This window comes from Hylobates moloch, unplaced genomic scaffold, assembly GCF_009828535.3.
Source record: "Hylobates moloch isolate HMO894 unplaced genomic scaffold, HMol_V3 SCAFFOLD_1, whole genome shotgun sequence".
Classification (NCBI taxonomy): Eukaryota; Metazoa; Chordata; class Mammalia; order Primates; family Hylobatidae; genus Hylobates; species Hylobates moloch.
Genome location: NW_026652276.1, coordinates 151,101,637 through 151,115,887, shown reverse-complemented (window position 1 = coordinate 151,115,887; position 14,251 = coordinate 151,101,637).

The window sequence follows — 14,251 nt, the reverse complement described above, 5'->3', positions numbered from 1 at the left end:
AACAGACAACCTACAGAATAAGAGAAAATTTTTGCAATCTATCCATCTCACAAAGGTCTAATGGATAGAATCTACAAGGAGCTTAAACACATTTACAAGAAAAAACCAAACAACTCCATTAAAAAGTGGGCAAAGGACATGAACAGACACATCTCAAAAGAAGATATACATGTAGCCAACAATCATATGAAAAAAAGCTCAACATCACTGATCATTAGAGAAATGCAAATCAAGACAATAATGAAATATATCACACCAGTCAGAATGGCTATTATTAAAAAGGCAAGAAACAACAGATACTGTCAAGGCTGTAGAGAAATAGGAACACTTTTACGCTGTTGGTGGCAATGTAAATTAGTTCAACCATTGTGGAAGATAGTGTGGAGATTCCTCAAAGACCTAGAACCAGAAATACCATTTGATCCAGCAATCCCATTACTGCATATATACCCAAAAGAATATAAATCATTCTATTATAAAGATACATGCATGTGTATGTTCACTGCAGCACTACTAACAATAGCAAAGACATGGAATCCACCCAAATGCCCATCAATGGTAGACCGGATAAAGAAAATGTGGTACATATACATAATGGAATACTATGAAGCCATAAAAAGGAATGGGATCATGTCCTTTGCAGGGACATGGATGGAGCTGGAAGCTGTTACTCTCAGCAAACTAATACAGAACAGAAAACCAAACACTGCATGTTGTCACTTATTAGTGGGAGCTGAACAATGAGAACACGTGGACACAGGGAGGGGAAAAAACACACATTGGGGCCTATCAGGGATGGGGCCAGGGGGAGGGAGAGCATCAGGAAAAATAACTAATGCATGCAGGGCTTAATACCTAGGTGATGGGTTGATAGGTGCAGCAAACCACCACGGCACAAGTTTACCTATGTAACAAACCTGCACATCCTGCACATGTATCCGGAATGTAAAATAAAATGTTTTTAAAAATTAATTTTATAATGTTCATTGATTTTATACAATTTTCTGGGTCCTGTGTAGAAGACAGTTGCAGCCTGGACAAGTGTGTTCCTGATCGTTGTCAATGAATTAGCCAAGATGACGAGGAGATTAGCATAACTGGGAGATTAGCATAGCTAAGGAGTTGAAGGCTAAGGCAAACTGGTTCATGCACCAAGAATGAAGGAGACAGAACAAAATAAGCAGTCAGCAGCTAAGAAGCAGCAAGGGAATGGAGGAAAGGGTGGATAGTGAGGTGTAGAGCAGGCAAAATTGGAGATTCAGGCATCCTACCTGCTGTCTCCTTCTACCTTCAGCTTTAAAAACAGGTCCCAAACCCACACAGCCCCAGAGTGAACACTCAATAACCTGAGGATTAGCTCCTTTCTCAGCCTTGAACTAATACCCATAACTCACCACACTTTGGCTGGGTCATTTTATACTCTCCTTGTATCATCAGCTGCTATTTTGCTCTGCTCTTCTAGCATGGGTCTATCTCCATGTTCGGTTTCCAGGGCAACAACTGACTGTTCCCTTCCAACACTTGACTGAGTGTGCAGATACTTCTTCCAGCTCAGATTGGGCCCAGCCTGCTTCCATGAGCCTTGGTGACATTGCTGGCTTGACTGGAGGGCAGATGTGTAACAGGGCAGTTACCTTCACTAAGTACACGAAGAAACTAAACACTGAGTCGTTGAGTGAGTTACATATACACATCACATTCATAATAACAATGGCAGTAAAAATTGGCACTAACATTTATAGAGCATTTACTTTGTACCAGGCATAGTACCAAGAACTTTCCAGGCCAGCAGTCATGTAATCTTTGCAAAAACCTACTAAGTATTTACAACTTTTATGCCCCCATTTTACAGATGAAAAAATTAAGGCAGGGAGATCATGACATGCTTATTGAGCTACTAAGAGAAGGAAGCAGAATACGAACCCAAGGATGGAGATCTAGAGCTCTTACACACCTATACTATGCTGTTGACCAAAAATTTTAAACAGAAGATTTAGGAGTAAAACTTCTGACGCCTAGTCTATTGCTTTTCTTGGATGATAAGTCCTAAGTATGTGCTATGTTCAAATCAATATACTCACTGGGGATACAAAATATGCAAATTGCATGGTCTTCATCTTAGGAAAATTTATAATACTACCAAATAAGCACACAAAATATTTTTATTTGGAGGATGAATTAAATAAGACAGGACCAGTTCACAGATGGCTTTGATTGTACAGCTGTGTAGTCTATAGTTGTAACATAGTTGGTTTCAGTTACCTCACATATAACGATAAAGCATATGGTCATTGACGCTAAATTTATGATTTTTTTTTTTCTTCTTCCTTCTCTCCCTCTTTTCTTCTTCCTTCCTTCCTTCCTTCCTTCCTTCCTTCCTTCCTTCCTTCCTTCCCTCCTTCCTCCTCCCTTTTTCTCTCCTTTTCTCTTTCTTTCTTTCTTTCTTTCTTTCTCTCTCTTTCTCTTTCTTTCTCTTTCCTTCTTTCTTCTTTCTTTTTGCCATTCTCCGCCTACCTACAGAGCACTTGTATGTATTTCTATATAACTTAAGTTACTTATAAGAATGTTTAAAAATTTGTTACAAGTATTTAAAAAAGCATTCAATTTATATTTAGCATTAAAAAGCCCCAACTAAATTTTTGATGTGTCAATATAATATTTGAAAATAATTACAATTTTTCCTCTTTTAAAGAAGATACCATAACTGGGTCTGAAGGAAAAGTTGGCTTAGATGTATTTTACTGACTTGCTTTTAGTAAATAGATCAAAATTATTTCTAAATAGCATAACAGTGAGCCATGTTTAAGTGAGTGTTCTTAAATGCTTAAAGGTACTTGAAAATAGTGGTCTAAAATAGTTGAAAGAGTTTTCATAAAATTTTGTGAAAATGTTCATCTACTTAACAGACTTTCTTGGCTGGGTGCAGTGGCTCACACCTGTAATCCTAGCACTTTGGGAGGCCAAGGCTGGTGGATCATCTGATGTCAGGAGTTCAAGACCAGCCTAGCCAACATGGTGAAACCCCTTCTCTACTAAAAAAAAATAAAAAATAAAAATAAAAATAAGAATAAATCAGCCGGGTGTGGTGGTGGGCACCTATAATCCCAGCTACTCAGGAGGCTGAGGCAGGAGAATAGCTTGGAGGGCGGAGGTTGCAGTGAGCTGAGATTACGCCACTTCACTCCAGCCTGGGTGAAACAGCAAAACTCTGTCTAAAAAGGAAAAAACAAAACAAAACAAAACAACACAACAATAACAAAAAACAAAAACAAAGACTTTCTTTAGAGATAGTATAAACATTAGTCTGGCCTTCTTAATCACAAATTCAGCTTTAGTGGAGTGTTAATTCACGAGGTATTGTTGTCTTTCCAATGTTCCTCATTCCAATTGGAAAAACTAAAAAGATTAAGGAAGGCATTGTCTAGTTCAGGGGAGGGATAGCATTAGGAGAAATACCTAATGTAGATGACGGGTTGATGGGTGCAGCAAATCACCATGGCACGAGTATACCTATGTAACAAACCTGCATGTTCTGCACGTGTATCCTACAACTTAAAGTATACAAAAAGAAATTTTAAAAAATGCATCACAGTATCTTGTATCAGCAGTGGACAGTCACTAAGTTTTCCTGATTGACGCGGATGAAAGGACAGATGGGTCCCAGGAGTGTATTTACCAGTGCAGACAGTCCCTTCTGGGTGATGAAATCACAGAAAACGGAAGCCACTTGCACAAAAGAAGAGATACGAAAACAAAGATTTGTTTTGTAACATCATGTATTTTTTCTAGTTGTTTTAGAATTTCCATTTTTAGATGAATTTCTTACTGTGTGAATTTATGAAAGGCAAATTGCAACTTCCAGTGTTTTTCTTTCAAGCCAGCCACTTATTTTTCCACTCTACCTTCCCTAGATGATTGCATTTTGTTAGAAATGTTATATGCAACTTTGTGTTTTACACAAGGAATGAACTGAAAGAGAGGGGTTGGGATTTGGGGTTTTGTATCATAAGCATCTCTTGTATTGCCTCCTGCATATCCTCACGGTAAAATTATGCTCAGCAGGTAATCTGCCTCATAACAGCAAACTTGAGCAGACTGGATTTAAAAAAATACTAGAAAGTGAAATCGCCAAATGAAACTCTCCTATCTGTAGAGCAACAATGAAAAGATACGTAGATTGAAACATGATAAAATTCTCAAAAGAAAAATCAAGATGAAGGCATTAACATTCTCAAACATTCACAGTGTAAAATTAATTTGTTAAATTCATTATTAAGATAATTTTATTGCATGCCTACTATGCGCCAAGCATGATTCTAGGCACTTAGGGATACCATACTGAACAGGATAAAAATCTCTGTCCTTGTCGAGTTTGCCTCTAGTGGGAGTGGAGTGAAGACATATAGTATTCCAATAAATAAGTAAAAAATGTAGTACATCGGTGGAGATTGGTACCATAGAAATAAGCAGGGAAGGGAATAAGGAGTGACAGAATGGGGGGTGCTGGTTTGTAAATTTAAATATGTGACTTGTGAGTAAATACTAAAGTTTTAAAAGGGATGTGTTTGCATATATTTGGGAGAAGGGCATTCCTGCAAAAGAAGCAGCAGGCGCAAATGGTCTGGGCAGCGGTGTGTCTGGCATGTTCAAGGGACAGTCAGATCCATGGAAAATGAAAGACAGCTATAAGACACGAGTGCAGAGAAGTCAGTGGGGCAATGGATCATCTAGCGATTTTGTAGGCCATTGCTAAGTCTTTGGCTTTTATTTGTGTTGGCTTCTGTGTTGAGAATAAGCTGTGGAGTAAGCGTGGAAGCAGAAAGACCAGTTAAGAGGATGTTGCAACGATCCAGGTAATGACGGTTAGAGAGTGAATGGTGGAGGTGGAGAGATGTGGTCAGATTCTGGATATTTTGTGAAAGTAAAGCTAATAAGATTTGCTAATGGACTGGATATCACTTGTGAGAGAAAGAGAGCAGTCAAACATGAATCCAAATTTTTGGCATGAGTAGATGGAAGTTTAGAGTTATTATTAACTGAGGGAAATAATTGTTAAGTGGAACTTTACTGCAGACGGAAAATTAGATGCCCGGTTTGGGCATCTCAGCAGACTTGTCTGGTAGCAGGCACAGAACGTGGAATGAAGGGAGAGATCTAGGCTAGGATATACATTTGGAAGTCATCCATGTATATATGGTATTTAAAGTGATAAACTTGGTGTACTCACTAGATCAAATTCTCAGTTCTAATACAGTTGTATTTTCTCATGGTGATGGTGCAAATAGATTGATTTTTAGGTGTTTTGACATACTTGAAGTTGGTCTAAGGATAACGTAAAACACAGGCATTTTCTCTATTTTCAGCTTCCAGTTTTACCATCACCTTGGCTATAAATATATTTGTTGCCAAGTGCAGCTGGTTACTAGTGAGCAGTCTAAGCCCTCTAACCTCAAGGCCACTAGAAGACAGTACTCACACTTGTTGCAGCTCAAAATAAAACAAAATGAAGCAGAACAGAAAATATTCAACTCCATAATGTATTGGTGAATAATGAAGAATGTATTGCAGATTTTGTGGTTTGACAGATGAGAAAGTTGACATTGCATACTACATAGATAAAATGTAATAAAAATTTCCTTCTTTGTTCTTCCCCCCAAAGTTCCTCTTGGGCCACCAGCAGTCACCTCCATTCTCTTCCCCGGATCCCCCACTATCTCAAAGAAACTTCCTTACCACCCAAACGAGTCACTTCTAGTTTCAGGTTTGCTTACCCTCCACCCTCCACAAAACAAAACCTCTCCCTATATTTAACCAAATCTACTTTTCTCACAAAGCAGTTTAGCAACTTCTACACTAATTCATTTGTCTTTTAAGTAGCCAATCATCCATGCCAACACACTTCTCACCCAAGTGTCTGCCAGACAAAACAGGTCTCTTTAAAAGAGTATATGTGCATATGTGTGTGTAAGAGAGGGAAAAAGAGAAAGAGAAAGGGGGAGAGAGACAGAGACTGGGTATTGAAGAGGGGACTTTCCAAATCAATACACATTTTTTTCTCAAGTCTGGATAAAGACTACAACATTGGATAAAAATGTATTATTTTTATTTGGTCATAATTTGCATAAAGAGGACTATAAAATGCCAAGAAAATTTTGATATCTTCACAATCTTTATACTCATTTTTACCATTCAATTTCTTATTCATGTATATAATTATTTTCAAACTCTCTTCCCCTGCCATATAAATCTATATCATTAGATAACTGAATATAATCTGTATTTTTAAAATTTTAACACTTTTCAATATACCAGTATTCTCCACTTTCATGGATGCTGTACTGTGCTGTCCAAATCTTCCATTCAGAACTGGGGGTCTTCTTCTCTCAGCTGATGGGACGAAATATCATCTGTGGAAGGGAGTCTTTTTGTCCAGATTCATGCCCCCTTCTATGGCCAACCTGCATCTAATTGGTTGAACTAAGGATAAAAGTGGCTCAGCTCCCTCACTCCAACTCAGGACATCTGGAAGGGCTGTCCCAGCTTCAGAGCTTCCCATGGGGTCAGCTGAGTCCTTGTTGTGACTGCACCAAAAGCTCATCTTCTCTCTTTGCTTCAATCCCTCTCTTTGCAGCTGGTCATTTCTGGGAACTCTGCAATACTGCCTTTTCCCAGCAGGAGGCTCTCTACAGCTCTCTATGTTAGGTAGGCATCATCCCCTTTCTGTCCTAAGCCTTTATTCCCCTACAATATCACCTACATCAAGCTACAAGGATATATCAGACTTACTGAAGCATTGCAGGCAACAGAAGTTATTACAACCAAATGTGATTGAACACATAGTGTAAAGGGCAGAAGCACAAAATGGTAAACCTCTCGTTGGAGGACCCTCATGAACACACCCTGGGTCTTTATTATTATGTCATTTGTTTGTGGGTATGTTTTGTTTTGTTTGAGACAGAGTCTCTCTGTCACGTAGGCCGGAGAGCAGGGGCGTGATCTTGGCTCACTGCAGTCTCGACCTCCCCTGGCTCAAGCTATCCTCCCAACTCAGACTCCCGAGTAGCTGGGACTATAGGCACATGCCACCACACCTGGCTAATTTTTGTTTTTTTGTATTTTGTGTGTGTGTTTTTTTATTTTTATTTTTTGTAAAGATGGGTTTCACCATGTTGTCCAGGCTGGTCTCAAACTCCCGGGCAATCAGCTTATCTTAGTCTCCCAAAGTGCTGAGATTACAGATGTAAGCCACCATGCCCAGCCTTTATTATGCTCTTTATTTTCAAATTCTGCCCTCTTAAGCATCTCATTTTTCAAACATCCAGAATGAACCTTTTCCTTCTCTTTTAAGAGAATCCTATCCTCAAACTACAAGATTTCTAGGATCACACTCATTGCATGCCAGGGCATATTAATCAAATTCCTAAAGTCTGGGCATCAGCTGGACAGAGCCAAGTGGGGTCTGACACTTTAAGTCAGCTCACCATGTGGTCTAGTTACCAATGTAATGTGCAGATATGTCTCCTCACTTTCGCTAGCCATTCAGCAATCCACTATTATGTCATCTCCTAAAAGCAAATGAAAATTCTCAGAGCCAGTATATATAACTCAGCACTGTCTGATACCATAGCTACTAGCTACACGTGGCTACTGAGAACTTGAAATGTGAAACATTGTCCAGGGTTTCCTTCCATTATTTCAACTCTTGCCCCTTTGCAATTTCACTTTTACAGGTACCCGTTACTTCTGACTCATGAGTTGTGGGTTGACTAACTTCTGATTTTAGCTTTCTCTTGGCTTCTAAGTCAATTACATTCATCCGCTTTGTTTTCCAGCCTCTAAAATTGTGGTGTTCTCATCTTCTTTCTCACTCTTTATATTTTCATGGATTTATGCTTTTAAAAATCTTCACTGTCATTTTAATGGGGTTTTAGGGGAAGCTAAGATAAGTACATGTTCAATCCACTATATTTAACTCAAAGTTTTAAATAGAGTACCTTCAAACAGTTAAACTTTTCCATTATAGACATTAAGTTTACAATAAAATTGAAGAAAAGTCATAATGATGAAATATAGGAATTAGTCTTCAAAAGTATTCTGTTTTGGCTTAATATTTTGGCTACTATTGAGGTTAAATCAATTTGAAATAGGAGAAAAGAGGATTTGCTATAATTCCATATGAAATATATTAAAATAGCATTTCAATATAAGGATTTGTGAAGATAGCCTATCAGTTGTCCTATAATTCTCTACTCCTTTCTGGGGAAATAGCTGCTTCATCCCTTTAAAATTTCTAAGTGAGAAAAACAAGCAGAAAAGAATATTTTCCCCAGTAAGCTTTTCTCAGAAAACATAATTTATGTCTCCTGTGCCCTATATTTTTTACTTCAGTCTTTGTGAGGCTATAAAGTAACATATTTTTAAAATTATGGATGCATTTCATATTTAAAAATGACAAAATATGCCTTTCTTACTAGTCAGCCAAAGATTTAGGGAAAGTAGCACTTCATTTTTGAGTATTAAATGGACAAGTCTGAACAAACCCTGGGGCAGTGGAGAGAAGAGGATACATATTTAAGAAATATATTACCAATCTAAAATGATTTTTAAAGCACTAAAGTATGCAACTGTTATGAAGTAAAACCCTGTAAAATATAGCTGCTGAAATATGTTTTTCAAGGGTTTTCAACTGACACTAGAACATTCTTGCTCAAGAACAAAAGATCAAAATCTCTTTTAAAAGAGTAGGAAGATGCTATTGATGGTACTGGGGATTTACAATACTCTGGATTCAACTAGAGAAAGTCAGTTTCTTTAAAGCATAAAAATAAATGCGTCCATAAGAGGTAAAATACAGACATTACCTTAAAAATACAAATAAATACCAAGGTTGGAGGTACAATATGGAGATACAGCCCCAAACTGAGAGAATTAATTTAAACTTTTCCTTACTGCGTTAGATTAGTCCCCATTCATTGAATCATCTGAATTTTGTCAATTACTTTTGAAATCATTAAAGATCACTTTTGTTTATGATTTTGATCTCTTTTTTTCCCAACAAGCTCATTTATTTGTGCTGTTTAGTAGATTTGATATGAACCACCATGCTAATAAAATAACCTTATGGGCACATGTTTTTCCTCTTTATATGTAGTGGATATCCTCAAATATGAAATTTCCTGTTTTTCCAGTTCTTCTAATGCCTAATTATGGTCTCAGATCATCTATTCTAAAATTGCCTGGTTGGGAGTATTGACACTGTCTTTTGAAGACTGATAGAATTATTGATTCTTCAACCATAGCCCCTAATAACACACTATAATGGAAAGAATGCTTTTCTGTGACAAGTACTTCAAAAACAAATTCCTTTTTGGTCCACAATTTACCTATTTTAACTGAAGGATCCATCTCCTTGCAATGCTCTACTTATCATATTGATACTACTATTATTGTATCAGATATATGCATTGAAGATACACATGTTCATAATTAAGTTGAAACAGACACACACACACACACACACACACACACACACACACTCAAAGTGATTCTTCCCTGGCCAGTGAGACTAAAGCTTGGATAAATACAAGCATGTCCTAGATACCTTTAATGCAGTTAGGTGGGAAAATCCAGCATTCTTGGGAAACCTTGGAATTTTAAGCTTTAGTGAGCTGCGTGATGTGCCTTAAAACAGGTATCCAATCTTATTCTAGTGATGATGATAGAGCAACATGGTAGCCTCAGTCAGAATATTTTGTGGTTGACTGACTTAAAGACTTATTCTTGGCCGGGTGAGGTGGCTCACGCCTGTAATCCCAGCACTTTGGGAGGCTGAGGCAGGTGGATCACGAGGTCAGGAGATCGAGACCATCCTGGCTAACACGGTGAAACCCCGTCTCTACTAAAAATACAAAAAATTAGCCGGGCGTGGTGGCGGGCGCCTGTAATCCCAGCTACTCGGAGAGGCTGAGGCAGGAGAATGGCATGAACCTGGGAGGTGGAGCTTGCAGTGAGCCAAGATAGCACCACTGCACTCCGGCCTGAGCAAAAGAGCGAGACTCTGTCTCAAAAAAAAAGACTTATTCTTATTATAGGTGGTTTTAGCCTTATTTAGGTGTTTCTGTCCAGGCAGAAAAACAGATAGCACAATCAAAGGTGTAAAAAGGGCTTCAGTGACAACTTATAGAGGTGTAGGCAAGGTTTAAAAAAATCAACAAGTAATAAAGTACCTACGAACTGGGTACTTCTGGTATTCTTGCAGCAATAGCAGCAAGTCCTTAGTATCCCTAGGTCTAAAGAGTTGAGAAGTGAGGGCAATTTAACAAACCCTGTAAGAGCTGTAGCTCTGGAAACTTCAAGCTGAAGAGGCATGCAGTCACTACCAAGCTATGGCCCAGCAGACAAAGCTGGGAGTGGTGGTACTAAATAATATGTGACCTCTCTTTCTGACCCTCACATTGGCCAAACCCAACCAGGTGCCCAAAGGCAAGGAAGCTAGGTGATGCAGTCTGCAGAGGTCAGCCATCTGGGCTGACTGAGAAGAGAATGAATGAAATAATTCTCTTTAAACTGCAAAGTGTGACCCAATTACCATGAAACTGAAACTACATTGAAATTAAACTGAAAATGTGACCCGTTTACTGATTACTGATTACACAAAGCCACAAATGATGAAGAGCTGAGCATAAATGAACAGTTAAGATTGGAATCCAAAATGAATTGACACATTTAATAATGTGCTCAGTCAATATTGTGTTCATTTCTTTATCCATTCAGACATCTACTTGTCTATTCAAGGTAAGTGGTTTACTGTAGAATGTGATTTATATTCAAAGTCTAACTTAATTTTTAATTTTTAAAAAACTTTATCCTTTGTTAGTATATCAAGGGCCAGGATTAGAACCAAGGAATAATAGGACTGAAAGAAATATGCAGCATTTTATTTAATAAGTTTATGTGATAACTGAGTTCCACTTACATATCTGAACAATTTTATGTTGCATAGCTTGAGAAAGCAGCAGCAGCAGCAGCAACTGGGCCTGTTAGGACAAATGAGAAAGAGGACTGGGTTGATTTGGGTGAGCAGGAAAAGAGTGGACTCGACCAGCTGGAAATGCTGGTAGCAGCTCACATATTAGTGTGTCCACACTTGTCCCTAGAAACAATTCTATAGCTACAGCAGTAAGCTTATCCTGCTTAAGGTGACGAAATTAACGGAAATGTATTTGCACTAGCATATAATAAATATCATATTGTTTTTATTTTGATGGATGTGAGTGAAAAAGGGGAAAAGTAAAGTTTTGGGTTTGGAAAATAAACTGATTGATTAATCCCATGTACCTTTCATGTAATTGTATCAGTTTGGGCTTGATTCTATATACTCCTGCCTACTTCTCTTAACTTATTCTGGAGTGAACAAAGGAAGGAACTGCCTAAGCACCAGTGTGAAAGCCAAACCATAGAGTCCGACAGACCTGGAGTCTAATCTTGGTTCACGTCTTACCAGTTCTGTGAACTTAGGCAAGTTACTTAATCCCTCTAAGCCTCAGTTACCTCATGGTTGATTATTGTACATTTCTCACAAGGTTATTATTTGGGTTGATTGAGATAATGTAAACAGAGAGAAACATATGATACTTATGAACTCTCATTAAACGTTAGCTGTGGTGATGATGATGATCACAACACCAATGACCATGTCTAGGATGGTTCTGATTGTTATTTTCGCTGGGAGCAATATCCACTAAATTTTAGATTTGATAAAATGGCATTATTTGAGAATGCCACAAGTATGTATTATAAATAAAACTATTACTAAATTAAGATTTAAGATAACATTTTAATATAGACACCTATAAGTAAAGAAACATTCAGTATGAGTTTAGTTTTGACCACAAATTCCTCCTAACCAGGGATCCCTGAAAGGCCGGGGATCCACATCTTGGTTAATTTTTTCAGTCCTCTTGATCTTAGTCTTTGGTCTTTTTCAATAAATATCTGTTTGACAGTATCCTTATTGGCCTTCTTGGCCTCATTTCCTTGGAATGCCTCTTTCTGTGCTATTATGGATGTTGCAAGGTGGGTCTGGATTGCTTTTGCAAATAATCAAGTTTACTGAATATTTGTATTACCAAGACTTGCTGACTTAGTTTTATGAGCTTCCTTTGTTTTGCTCATATTTCTGAATATTGCATCTTTTGCCTTCTGCATTCAATAAACTGTGCGGTAGAACCTTGTGTTGCTACTTCGGTATAATTTGTTAGGAGCTGGGCCCCAAAGTTAGACTGTCTGTGTCTGAATTAGGCTTCATTATTCATTCATTAGCTGTGAGATTTAACTAGTCAACTTTATTCTGTCTTAATTTCCTCTTCTTTAATGGTGACAATTATTAGTACCCAAATTGTAGGGTTATAAAAATTAAATGAGGTCATGTATGTGCTAGCACCTAGTCTAGTGCCTTGTATACAGGAAATCCTTAATAAATATTACAATACGTTCAATACTACTTGAACTTTCTCCCCATGAGACGATTATACTTCTTTCCACTGAAGTTAGGCATGGCCAAATGATTTGCTTTTGCTAATGTAATATGAGCAGAGCAGATGTATGTAATTCTCATGTAGAAGCTTTTAGAGCCAGTGCACCCATCCACCATAGCTTTGTTTCCACCATTATGAGAATGTACTTTCAGGATAGCTATGTTCTATGTGCCTAGGCCCTGGAATAGAGACATTGTAGAAGAGACTGATAGCTGACCTGCCAAGGACCAATTTCATGAACATAAAATAAATCCTTAAAGTGTGTGTGGGGGGGTGTTCATAATTTTGCATAACTTTTAAAAAGCAAATATATTCCTCATGCCATCAGAATTCATTGTCAGACTATTACTTGTTCACTATCTGTAGGTCTTTGTTTATGTTTACTTTTTAATGACAGAAATATCTGTAAAGACATGTTTTTACTTTCATAGTAAATTTGCCCACTTGGCCAGTGAAAGACTTCTGAGCAAGGCTGCAGTGAGCCGAGATGTGCCACTGCACTCCAGCCTGGTGACAGAGTGAGACTCCATCTCAAAAAAAAAAAACACACACACACACAAAAAAACCTCTGAGCAATGCCACCCTTAAGTCAAGTCCATGGTACCGTCTGCTCTGTTCCACCATTGTCTTATTTCTTGATACTCTGTTCAGAGTAACATGGTAATTATGTGAATTTAGCTATACAATCTTGTATTTTATCTTTTAAAAATTATCTGCCGACTGAGACCATTTAAAAGCTGTTTGTTGGAGTTCTTTAGCTTAGAATAAATAAAGCTTATATATTTTAAACAAATCCACATTACAATGAATTATTTTTTTAAAAGACAATGACATGATGAGAATTTACTTAATGCTTTCTTTTTTTTTTGAGATGGAGTTTCGCTCTTGTTGCCCAGGCTGGAGTGCAATGGTGCGATCTCGGCTCATTGCAACCTCTGCCTCCCAGGTTCAAGCAATTATCCTGCCTCGGCCACCCAAGTAGCTGGGATTACAGGCATGCGCCACCATGCCCAGCTAATTTTTTTGTATTTTCAGTACAGATGAGGTTTCACCCTGTTGGCCAGGCTGGTTTCAAACTCCCAACCTCAGGTGATCCGCCCACCCTGGCCTCCCAAAGTGCTGGGATTATAGGCGTGAGTCACCATGCCGGGCCTACTTAATGCCTTCTAAATGTTCCTGAATTACATGAAAATAAAAATTCGGAATTTATAAATAACTAGTAGAGCTTGTTACATAATAAAGTCTAGAGACTAAAATTTAAAAAATAAACTCTAAGAAAAATTTTTATGTTTTCCAATTATATTTAACAGAACATGATTGAAGATTTTAATGATCAAAACTATTGTAAAACAAATATTTTTTAATTGCTCTCAAAATTAATCTTTTTTTCTAAACTTAAATTTTCTTAAGACTATTTTGTGGATGTATCCTGTCTTCTCAGACAGCTCCAAGCAGGTACAGATGAGACTGTACTCCTGAATAGGCAGTTACAGTTATCCTTAGTAAAGGAAGTTTCGTTCTAGTATTCTTAATGTTCAGAAATAATACTCCAAAGTTAACAGCAGAAGATTTAGAATGGGGGCAGCAGCAAAAGAGGGTTATAATGTAAAACTGTCTTTTCATATTAATCAAAACCATACCAATATATTGAGACATTTTTGCTATGTATTTGGAATTTTGGCTCAGTAGATGGAAATAAGTTAGAGTATGGGATG